Source organism: Misgurnus anguillicaudatus, chromosome 12 (assembly GCF_027580225.2).
Source record: "Misgurnus anguillicaudatus chromosome 12, ASM2758022v2, whole genome shotgun sequence".
NCBI classification, from domain to species: Eukaryota; Metazoa; Chordata; class Actinopteri; order Cypriniformes; family Cobitidae; genus Misgurnus; species Misgurnus anguillicaudatus.
This window is the reverse complement of record NC_073348.2, coordinates 4,245,419-4,257,883: the sequence shown is the minus strand read 5'-3', so window position 1 is coordinate 4,257,883 and position 12,465 is coordinate 4,245,419. Positions and strand designations below refer to the sequence as shown.

At 37.6% G+C, this 12,465-nt stretch overlaps 2 long non-coding RNA genes across 2 annotated transcripts; both read right to left on the bottom strand.

Annotated features, from left to right (window-relative positions):
• Positions 1-959: 959 nt before the first annotated feature.
• On the bottom strand, positions 960-2,196 carry LOC141369131 (uncharacterized). Its single transcript, XR_012372693.1, has 3 exons — positions 2,106-2,196; positions 1,772-2,027; positions 960-1,380 (listed from the first exon to the last, which is right to left on the bottom strand). It is a non-coding gene; the product is annotated as an uncharacterized lncRNA (long non-coding RNA).
• Positions 2,197-3,529: 1,333 nt separating this feature from the next.
• On the bottom strand, positions 3,530-4,653 carry LOC129430830 (uncharacterized). Its single transcript, XR_012372692.1, has 4 exons — positions 4,532-4,653; positions 4,016-4,068; positions 3,885-3,929; positions 3,530-3,811 (listed from the first exon to the last, which is right to left on the bottom strand). It is a non-coding gene; the product is annotated as an uncharacterized lncRNA (long non-coding RNA).
• Positions 4,654-12,465: the final 7,812 nt, after the last annotated feature.

Genomic DNA, 12,465 nt, shown 5'->3' with positions numbered 1-12,465 from the left:
TAAGAAATTGGCACTCCAGTGACATAATAAAGCAATATATGGAGGACTACGGCCTTAGCGACAGTTGGAGAATAAGGAACCCCTCTTTAAGGAAATATTCATACTTTTATACAGTTCACCAATGTTCATCTAGACTCGACTTATTCATCATCAGCAATTCACTAATAACCAAGATATCAGATAATAAAATCTACCCTATTGTAATTAGTGATCACGCCCCTGTCTCTCTGTCTATAAATACCCAAACACAGGCTAAAACTTCAACTCGATGGCGCTTCAATACCTCACTATTAGAAGACCCCAACTTTACAACCCTTATAAGGCGAGAGTGGGCATTCTTTCTGGAAATGAACGACTCTCCAGACACCTCACCTTCACTGCTATGGGAAACTGGTAAAGCCGTAATCCGAGGGGAAATTATACCATACTCTTCATATATGAAAAAACCTCAACAACAATTGGAAAATACATTAGAACAAAAAATCAAACTCCTAACAAATGAAATATCTCACCATCCCAGTAAACCCAAACAGAAGGAATTAAAAGAACTCAAAACACAAATTGATGATATCATACAGAAAAGAACACAATTTCAAATTCAGCAACTGAAATATAATGGTTTTCAATACAATAACAAAGCAAACAGTAAATACCTAGCAAATCCATGTATGTATCGCTGCAGCCCGGAGACTGCAAGTGGGAGGAGCTTACGCCACAAGTGGGAGGAGCTTATGCTTCAAGTAGGAGGAATTTCAGAAATGTGCAAGTAGGAGGAGTTTACGCCGCAAATGGGACGGCGGTGAATGAGAATGGCAGGAAGTAGCGACAGTAATGAAAATAAACGATCAAATATCACGTTCCTCATCATGGTCTGATTTCTTACAGCTTTGTTATTATTGTGTGTGTCCAATACCACTCACTGTCAATGATGAGGTCACGTTTTTACACCTTTTTTACACTTAAAGTGATGGCGGTTTAAATTCATCAGGCTGTAGGCCTTATTCAAGCACATTTCTGAAGCTCCATATTCTACAATATCAAGTAAATGAACATATTAAAATGTGATGCAACTGGACTTAGTTAAGTGAATATGTAAAATAAAGTTACCATCCATCTTAACTGCATTTTTTTTTTTTAAATAGCAGACTAATGTTTTTCTGAATGTGTTACATTTAAATTATTTTTTCAATGAATAAAATCATGTACAAGTCACTCAGAATTGTTTGCAAAGGTGTTTATTTTATTATTTTTAGTCTTTGTAAGGAAACTATATCAGCTCATTAGAACTGATCTGCATGCAGTCAAATCTGCAAAATCCAGGGTGGAAGGTTTTTGAATAAATGCCCTGGAGTTCACCTCGCTTTCCCTTCCCAGCATAACCTGATGGATACACAAGAAGCACAATAAGAACTAGGGTTTATAGTTGACAGTGAACATTTACAAACATTAGGAATAACTTCAAAGTTCTGTAGGTCAATTGAATGGTGTCCAGAACTTTTAAACTCCAAGGGATGACATAAGTAAATTAGATTTTTAGTTTTCCTCTAGACTAACAACTAGTTTATTCATCACCAATTTACACAAAAAGTACCAGGTGTGCAGCATTTGTACTCAAACCCACACTCCAAACAAGTGGAGAATGAGTACATCTTCCAGAAGAGCTGTTTGTAGTGAGATGTCTTTTTTCCAGCATGTAACACCCGGGGTGAAAAAAAATAACATAACATTATCAATGATGTTCTTGTTATGCTTTTTTTATGTCAATATTTACTTTCTAGCCATAAGAAGTGTGCCTGATTCTTGAACTTGTCATCACCAACTATGTCCCTGAACCTTGAGCAAGCCAATGACAGGGTCGTGTAGGCAGCATCTTCTTCTTGAAGAACAACTATGTTCTTCAGCAACGCTCCTGATAACTGAAAAGTTAGCACAGGCCGTTACATTTTTTAAAAAAAGCACATTATATAACATTCAACTACCTTGAAGATAAAGCTTGATGGAGGGTCATCATCTTTTAACAGCTCATCCTTAAAGAAAAATATAAGTGTATTAAAATTGTTCTATGATACACATTTTAAATCATCATTGCAATTGATTGTGCATACCTTGCTAAAAACAGAGGGCACAACTGGGGTTTGGTCTGCTGAAATGAAGTAAATTAAAATTAGATGACCAATATTATAGTTACATAATTTGAAACCCAGCAAAGTATATGTATTTTGTTTTATATCAAAGTTCTTACTTTCATATGCAATTCAGTTTTTTTCTTCCCGTAGGTTTCAGGGAGTGCAGAGCATTCTTCTTCTTCTTCTGAAAGAGAATTAGAATTAAAACGTGATAAAATTATCCATTAATTTTTTATTTGACAAAAATATCAGCAAAATATAAAAAGCTGACAATACCAGCTACAACAGCTCATTTTCTCTTTCTCCCATGTCTTGCACAATTTGATTATCATGCAACAAAAACAAATAAAGTAAGAAATAGAACAAGTTCAATATCAAAATTAATTAAATGCAAGGATGCATTACATTGATTACAAATTACAGTAAATACTTTTGTAAATATAGAAAAAATCGAATTAATGGTCCAATTTTAAATTATTCACCAATGAATACAACAACATTTGAATACAAAAACATTTCAAAATCTTGCCAACCCCTAATAGTATTAAGAACAGCTATTAAAGCTCACGTAACACACGCTGTTTCTGCATTTCTGATATTAATCTGGAGTACCTATGGAGTAGTATGACATCCTTTATATCTCTGAAGAGTCTTTAGTTTAATCAGATTTATAAAAGAAAGATTAGCTTTAACGAATCTTTCCGATAACGTACGGAAAAATGAAGAAGGAGGAGTTATAACACGGGAGGAGCGAGTAGGAGTCATACAACACTATACAACACTGTTTTAACTTATGATTCACTACATGTTCGTGTGATTTATATAATATACACACGCCTATTTCCAACATAAGACAGAAGTCTTACTTACCACGTGTAACTCGTCATGACCCGGTTCTGAAAATCCACCGCATCAAACTCACACGCAAAACTCCGCTGCTAATCCGGATAATAAACTATATACATTGTTTCCATAAGGCTGGATGTCTTCTCCTTACATCCAAAAACACACTTCTTCTTGTGCCATTGTTGACTTTTGAAATTAAACAAGGCTGAGTGGCGTGATAAGCTGTTAGCAAGCTCTAGCGTCTCCCGCTGACTGACGGCTGGGCGGGGTTTTCCGGGGGAAGTTTTCCGGCGGAAGCCCATATAAAGAAGTGATACGTATCGAAAACCCCTGAAACGTCAGTTAGAACCGTAATCGAAAAAAATTAGCCGAAACTTGTACGAACCCTGGCGAAGTGCATTCGGCACAGAAATACTCTGAAACACGCCCAAATGCATTTTTGACACTTTGCCTACGTTTAGCATGAGGAAACAACTCTATAACTGTGTTAATAAGTCAGAATGCTTGAAATACCATTAAACCCCCCCCCCCTTTAAAGGAGTTTGATAGAGCAAGTAGTGTTTACACCTGCTGATTTTTATCATCACTGAAACACTTTGCTACTTCTTTTTACTCAAAGGGTCTGCAGAATATATTTTTACTGAAATAGTGTTATGAGCGAGTCACTAAATCATTCCATTCCATGTCTTCCCAAAACAGTTTACAGACTGAACAAGATTTCTTCACTTCTTTAAGAGTTTCTTAAAACACCACGTTAAAAGTACAGCTAATTTTTTCACACTTACTTAATTTTCAAGCAAGATGGCACACCACCATTTTCCTATGTTCTTCATGTTTAGCTGTGTACATAAAGTAATGAATTAGTACAATTTTCAATTATATTAAAATGCATATAGCTACAAAAATAAATACTTCAGTGAAGTCAAACTTCTGTCCCAGAATAACATACAGTGCATACTATAATATGCAAAGACACACCAAAAAAAGTTAAATGGGTAACAGCAATTGATTACATCTCGATGTTCCTCATTTACAGTACGTACTTGCCATCAAGACAAACACTCCAGTTATTTGACAGCCTTTGTCCTGCATTGTCCTAGTAATGAAATCAAACACACCATAAATTATTAATTGATGTGATAAACACAACAACTTGTAAATTAAGAACTTTATACATTACAGCAGAAGCTGTGATCATAGTCATGTGGAACATAAAAAAATCTTTCACTGATAAGTGAACCTAAAACACAATAACATGCGTTTCACATTTATTTCACTGATTGTTATGAGTAATACATTTTATAAAATAATTATGATATTAAAAAAAAAAAATGTTTCAATTACATTACATTACATTATGGATTACGCAGAAAAAGGCATTAACTACAATGAAAACTTTTAAAAATGAAAAGTTTTAAAATAATTGCATGCATTGTACAATTAAATTAGGAGTTGTAACGTTATTGTAATATCAAATCCATTTATAAAACGTTTAAGACATTTACAATTTGAAAATCAATGCAGACCTAAAACGTACAAAAATTACACAGCCACAATACCTTATTATTATGGTCTTCAGAATCCATAATCTGGAGAGCAAATTGGAGAAATGGAATGCAGAAAAGATTTTGTCATCCACATTACAGATTTTGTAATTTGTGTGCTAATAAAAAACTACAGAAATGTATCTGGATGCACTTTACCCTTATCTTTTTTAATACATCAAGACTAAAAACAGCGTACAAACGGCATTATAAAATGGTCTTCTTCATAATGCTTCATAATTCATAGAACTTATAATGCTTTTTTACAAAACTAAAAACTGTACAGCAAGCTTATCCCTTCATTTCAACGACACGCTGACATGTGAAAGCGGTTTTCTTCTTTGTTGTTTTCTGATCGATCGCTGCAAAACTTACGCATTAGCGCCACCAACTGAGGAGCATAAACCAATAGCTGCTACAGGTGATATAAATAAACCAATCAAAATCCTCTGGAAGTTTGTACAGCCCACTTGCGGGTAAAGCTCCACCCACTTGCTGCTTACCCACCCATTTGCAGCGGGCTCCGACCTCCGTTTATACCTATCTCAGCAAATCTACTACAATACAAGAAGGAGAAATCAATCACCACAGGAAATATTAACCAAAACTCACAGGATATAAATAATATATTTAGAAATTTCTATAGCAATCTCTATTCCCCCACTCACCAACCTACTCAATCGGAAATCGACACTTTTTTGAACAGTCTGACATTGCCAAAATTATATATATAATCCACCATACCCACACACATGAATACAGCAGCCATGCCATTACTACTAAAACCCAACAAAGATCCATCTCATCCCTCAAGCTACCGACCTCTCTCCTTATTAACCCTCTGGGGTCTAAGGGGTTTTTAGGGCCCTGGAGAAGTTTTGACATGCACTGACATTTGTGCTTTTTTCAGTTGCTTAAAAACATAATAATGGCAAAAGTCTTATAACACTGTGTTCAGCACAAACTGGGCTACTATATTATATGATCAACATGTATGTGTACATGTTTGTATTTTTGAGAGAAAAATGTTTATGCGTGGTTTTTGAAAAAGCTAAATTTTTAAGTGACTGATATAAGTAAAAAAAAACTCATACTAAACATGTTTTCCCAAGACTTTTCAATACAGGATCTAGTAGTCTAGAGTTTTTTCTTTAAAATGATGTGAAAATCATTCTGCTTACTTATTTACATAAGACAATAATATTGATTTACAATTTCAAAGTCACTTTTTGGTTAGGAAGGCAATATGCAAGGAGGCTGGAAGCTCTTGAATAATCTGTGATTGACAGCTGAAGAACAAAACACTTGCATAATGAGCTGCGTAAGACGACGCCTTGTTACGTGTTTGTTTGTGAAAGCAACACAAAAGAAATGCCTTCCCTTGCGTGATCCTGCGTTAAATAAACTTACCATGTAGAGATATATATGCGAACAAACAGGGTTTTAGATGTGTTTAGATGCGTCTTAATACAAAAGTGCGTCAAATATGAGACATTGTGTGTGCGTTTGGCCGTCAACCGCGTCTGACGGAAGCACAAAGAAAACATAAGCGCCTGGAGACAACTTGTATTTACAGGCGAGAGAGCATACTTTATAATTTTACCACAAAGCGTGTCAAATATGAGGCATCTTGTGTTTTTGTGTGCGTTTGGACCTCGATCCCGTCACACTGACGAAGCACACACTCGCGTCTTTTTGGAGATAACTTTATGCGCGAGTAAACAAGTAGATGTGATGTTTGCAATGGCACCTTTTATAAGAATACCACAAAGCGCGTCAAATATGAGGCATCATGTTTGTGTGTGCGTTTGGACATCGCGTCACTGACGAAGCACACGCACTCGCGTCTGTTTGGAGATAACTTTAGGCGCGAGTAAACAAGTAGATGTGATGTTTACAATCGCATATCTTATAATGATACCACAATGCGCGTCAAATATGAGGTAAGTTATTTGTGTGTGCGTTTGGACGTCGATCGCGTCTGTTTGATGAAGCACACACACTCGCGTCTGGAGATAACTTAAGTTACAGTCTGAGTAAACAAGTAGATGTCATGTCACCAACACTTGGATTAAAACTCAACACAGCACTGCCACTGACTGAATGGCTACAGATACGGAGTCTCCATTGACTGGGGTTGACTAATGAATATGGATGATCTCTGCTCTTCTCTTCAATGGAGTGGGGCGTGGCTCATTATAGATAATGCAGGAACACGAGAAAGACGGTACACCTCCATCTTCTAACACAGTTAACAACGAATTACAATATTTGTTTTCGATTTCACTTACATCTTCCAAAAGCAGACATTCCAAGCATTATGTAGATATGTATCTTTTGTTGATATGACAAGTATTCCTTAAGTTACAGTTAATTTTTCTGACGTGTTTCTGAAAGGACTTCACTGAGGCAGAGAGAACAAAACACGCATCATGTTTATTTTCTTAATTTTGCGAAAAGCACAACATTCTGTTTTTATTGGGAGTGGACAGAAAAAAACTAGACACTTTAACGTTTTAAATGATGTATAAATCATGTCTGTATGACCAAAATCAGCAGAGTTATCTAACTCTCTTTGCGGAGTGATTGAAAAATAAAGACTTTGCGGCGCCCGCGCCACCGTCGACCCCAGAGTGTTAAATACTGATTTGAAAATTATCACCAAAGCATTAGCAACCAGAATAGAAACAGTCACCCCCACACTCATTCATCCAGATCAGACAGGTTTCATAAAAAATAGACACGCTACAGATAATGTCCGTAGACTTTTTAATTTATTTAATATCACAAGAAAGACAACAGAAAACAATTATCATTTCACTTGACACAGAAAAAGCCTTTAATAAGGTAAACTGGGCATTTTTATTCAATACACTTCACAAGTTTGGTTTTGGAGAGTCGTTCATCCACTGGATTAAAATACTGTATTTATCACCCAGGGCCACCATCACCACCAACGGAATTACTTCACAGAGTTTCACACTACATCAGGGCACCAGACAGGGATGTCCTCCCTCTTTGCCATTTTTATTGAACCTCTCGCAGCAGCAATACAACAAAACACCATAATCGAAGGAATTCAGGTAGACAATGTACAACACAAAATCAGTTTATATGCAGATAATCTTTTACTATATCTACAGAACCCACGAGTGTCACTTAAAGAAACTTTCAATATTATCAGTAGATTCTCACTTGTCTCACATTACACTATCAACTGGAACAAGTCAATTTTACTACCGCTATCAGATGATGCATGGGATTCTGGAGCTCAGGACCCCTCCCTCCACCTTCACACAGGCAACATCAAGTACCTAGGGATTCAGATTTCACCCAGGCTGTCAGAGCTTTTCACTCTCAACTACACTCCTCTCCTTAAGAAAATTGAAGACGAATATAAACGCTGGTCTAAACATCCACTAACATTAATCGGAAGAATAGCCGCTGTAAAGATGAAAACCCTACCTAAAATTAACTACCTTTTTTCTATGATCCCCGTCACTCCTACAGATAAATGGTTCAAAACTCTTAATTCTTTAACAACACAACACAGAAATATGGGGTTGGGAAAGAACAATTTCTTCAATATCAACAACTTAGACTTAAAATTAAACACAAAACCAGACTTATCAACAACACATTACAACCATCTCAACTTATAGAAGAACTTATGAAAATTAATACTTTCAAAAAATTAACCTCCCAACTATACACACTGATTTCCCACCAAAACACAACAATAACACTCCCAACAACCAAATGGGAAGCTGACTTGGCCTTCTCTTCCAACCCTGAGTACTGGGAACAAATCTGTAGGAACACATTTTTCATGACCAATAACACAAACCTGCAGCTTATACAATATAAAGTCATTCACAGAACTCACATCACCCAAAGTAAAATGTTTAAAATGGGCCTAAACAACACCAATATTTGTTCACAATGCACCTTAGGTAGGATAGATGACTATTTACACCCCATGTGGCAATGTCAACCAGTTCAATCATTTTGGGTTACAGTCACTGAGACATTATCCACCGTCCTGAGTCACAGAATCCCATTATCTCCAACACCCTGTCTCATTGGGACATTTCTGAAATCCTCGTCTCTCTAGCTGTCGCTAAGAAAGTAGTTCTCCAAAACTGGAAATCAAAGAAATCTTGCAACATCAATCATTGGATAAATTTAATTTCTGAACACATTTCAATAGAGAAATATAATGCACGCAGATGGAAGCAGATATCAGCCTTTGAAGACATCTGGTCCCCATTTCTATCATTTCTTAACACAAAAACATAGCTACAAGCCGTGTACATTACCAATCACACATCTCTCTCTTCTATTATGTAATTTTATTTATTTTATCTCTATAGGCACACACTATTTAAACTCATGCATAACATGTTTTTCCAACCCATTTTAAACTCATTTCCGCTTAAATACTCTAACTGTGACTAACGAACGTGAACCTCAAGATCATTCTATTCAACCAGCAATAATAATGTCTCACTGCAACTGTATTGTCCTTTTGTAATTTGTCTGTTATTTTGTTGTATGTATGTTATGTGTTACACTTTTACGTGGTGCTTAATCCCCCTCCCCTTATGTGCACTGTAAATAAGTATTCCTATTTTCCGTACTGTAAAATAATTTACTTTATATAAAAAAAAGTTGTCCTCCGAAGAGGGGGGATGGTGGCGGGCCAAAAAAAAAAAATTCTTCTCAACGTGTCTGCAGTTCACATATGTTCTATTTTTGCCATGTTTGCTGTTGTTGTTCTGCATTTTGGTGCTTCTGCTGTGTCTTTCATGCATCTTTGGTGATTGACATATGTTAATCCTTTCAGTTCTCTAATCTCTTGTCTGCTGCCTCATGAACTGTGTCAACTGAGTGGCACATCTAGGTTACCACATGCATTGAGATTCTGAGTTCCTGGGTTCGAATCCCACCTGAGTCATGACATTTTGTTCTTCCTCATCAATTCTTCTCAACCTGTCTGTAGTTAACATTTGTTCTATTTTTCCATGTTTGCTGTTGTTGCTCTGCATTGTGGTGGTTTTTGTTCTTCCTCATCAATTCTTCTCAACCTGTCTGTAGTTCACATTTGTTCTATTTTTCCATGTTTGCTGTTGTTGCTCTGCATTGTGGTGGTTCTTGCTGTGCTTTGTGTGCTTGATGTGCTTTGTGTGCTGGTTGTGCTTTGTGAGCTTGCTGTGCTTTGTGTGCTTGCTGTGCTTTGTGAGCTTGCTATGCTTTGTGTGCTTGCTGGCTTTGTGTGCTTGTTGTGCTTTGTGAGCTTGCTGTGCTTTGTGTGCCTGCTGTGATTTGTGTGCTTGCTGTGCTTTGTGTACTTGCTGTGCTTTGTGAGCTTGCTGTGCTTTGTGTGCCTGCTGTGATTTGTGTGCTTGCTGTGCTTTGTGTACTTGCTGTGCTTTGTGTGCTTGCTGTGCATTGTGAGCTTGCTGTGCTTTGTGTGCTTGCTGTGCTTTGGGAGTTTGCTGTGCTTTGTGTGCTGGTTGTGCTTTGTGTGCTTGCTGTGCTTTGTGAGCTTGCTGTGTTTGTGTGCTTGCTGTGCTTTGTGAGCTTGTTGTGCTTTGTGTGTTTGCTGTGCTTTGTGAGCTTGCTGTGCTTTGTGTGCTTGCTGTGCTTTGTGAGCTTGCTGTGCTTTGTGAGCTTGCTGTGCTTTGTGTGCTTGCTGTGCTTTGTGTGCTTGCTGTGCTTTGTGAGCTTGCTGTGCTTTCTGTGCTTGCTGTGCTTTGTGAGCTTGCTGTGCTTTGTGTGCTTGCTGTGCTTGGTGAGCTTGCTGTGCATTTTGAGCTTGCTGTGCTTTGTCAGCTTGCTGTGCTTGGTGTGCTTGCTATGCTTGGTGTGCTTGCTGTGCTTGGTGAGCTTGCTGTGGTTGGTGAGCTTGTTGTGCTTTTTGAGCTTGCTGTGCTTTGTGTGTTTGATGTGATTTGTGGGCTTGCTGTGTTTTGTGAGCTTACTGTGCTTTGTGTGCTTGCTATGCTTTGTGAGCTTGCTGTGCTTTGTGAGCTTGCTGTGCTCTGTGAGCTTGCTGTGCTTTCTGAGCTTGCTGTGCTTTGTGTGCTTGCTGTGCTTTGTGTGCCTGCTGTGCTTTGTGTGCTGGCTGTGCTTTGTGTGCTTGGTGAGCTGGCTGTGCTTTGTGAGCTTGTTGTGATTTGTGAGCTTGCTGTGTTTTGTGTGCTTGCTGTGCTTGCTTTGGGTGCTCATTATTGCGCTGAAGGTGCTTGGCCCTGAGTCGCTGCTTGCAGCTATATTTATTATTATTATTATTATTATTCTGCCGTTTTTTAGCCATAGGCGTCTATGGCAGCCCTATGAACCGTACATAGGAAAATGATGAAATTTGGCACATTTGTAGTGGTGATCATAAATAGTCATGTGACCAAAAATAGGGTCTCTAACAGTAACTCTATAGCGCCACCAGCAGTGCAAAAAATAAATGTTCAAACTGTTATAAATAGTGAACCATTTGATCTATGAAAATTCTACTTAGTAAACCTGATCGCTCTCATCCCGCTTATTGAATTTGATACTTTACAGTAAGACTCCACCCATTACAGTAGCGGCCATTTTGAAATGTACAGTATTTCGTTTTTTCGCTACTCCTCCTTCAAATGTGGAAACTTGTTGCGTGATGGGAATTCACGTCCTGCATGGGAGGGCGTGAAAACCATTATAGGTTTGCAATCCAAAAAATGTTCCATTTCTTTAGCTGGGAAAACTGACCTTGATTTTTCTAATGAATTTAATGTTTTTTATAATCGTTTTAATGTTTATGATTTTAGTGAGGAGATGTCTGTTTTTAAAAATGCTGATTGTATTCCTGTAAGTAATATTCTGCACATTGATAACTGTATGGTCTCGAAACTCTTTCGTGGTATTAAAGCACGGAAAAGCCCAGGTCCTGATGGGATTGGGGGTAGGGTTTTGAAGAACTGTGCTGTTCAGCTGTCAGACATTTTTTGTTTTATCTTCAAGTTGTCCTTACAGCTGCATATGGTCCCCTGTCTTTGGAAGGATTCAATAATTGTTCCTGTGCCTAAGACCAATACTCCCAGGACCCTCAATGACTTTAGACCAGTAGCACTTACATCTCTTGTTATGAAAAGTTTTGAAAGGCTAGTGAAGGATGCACTTATGGATGCTGTACAGGATAAGTTAGACCCTCTCCAGTTTGCTTATAGGTTGGGCAGAGGTGTGGATGACGCAACAGGCACGCTTTTAAATATGGTTTTAAAACATCTTGAGGAGGCTAGGTCCTTTGTTCGTTTACTATTTATTGATTTCTCCTCTGCTTTTAACAGCATTCAGCCTTATGTTTTAGCAGACAGGCTAAAGAATATTTTTAACATTGACAATGGACTGATCTGCTGGCTGATGGATTTTTTAACAACAAGGTCACAAAGGGTGAGAGTGAACATTGTTTTATCAGATGCCCTTTTATCTTCTACCGGGTCTCCTCAGGGCTGTGTCCTCTCCCCTCTTTTATTTGTTTTATACACTAATGCATGCCAAAGTCACTATGAACGTCATCACATTATTAAATTTGCGGATGATACTGTTATTGTGTCCCTCCTCAGTAGTGACGACTCTGAACACGGCCCTGTAATAGACGAGTTTTTTGATTGGTGTAAATCTTCTTTTTTACACATTAATGTGGCAAAAACTAAAGAGATGAGCATTGAATTTAGAAGGAACTCTCCTGTCTTTCCCCCAATTGTAATGGACAATCAACCAATCAATTGAACTCGTACAGCAGTATAAATATCTCGGGACTGTGATCGACAATAAACTGCTTTGAGTCACAAGTTGATGTTGTGTGTAAAAAAGCACATCAGCGTATATATTTTCTTCGTAAGCTTCGTAGTTTTAATGTTGATACTGTTTTTATGAAAATGTTTTATTATTGTTTTATTGAATCAGTT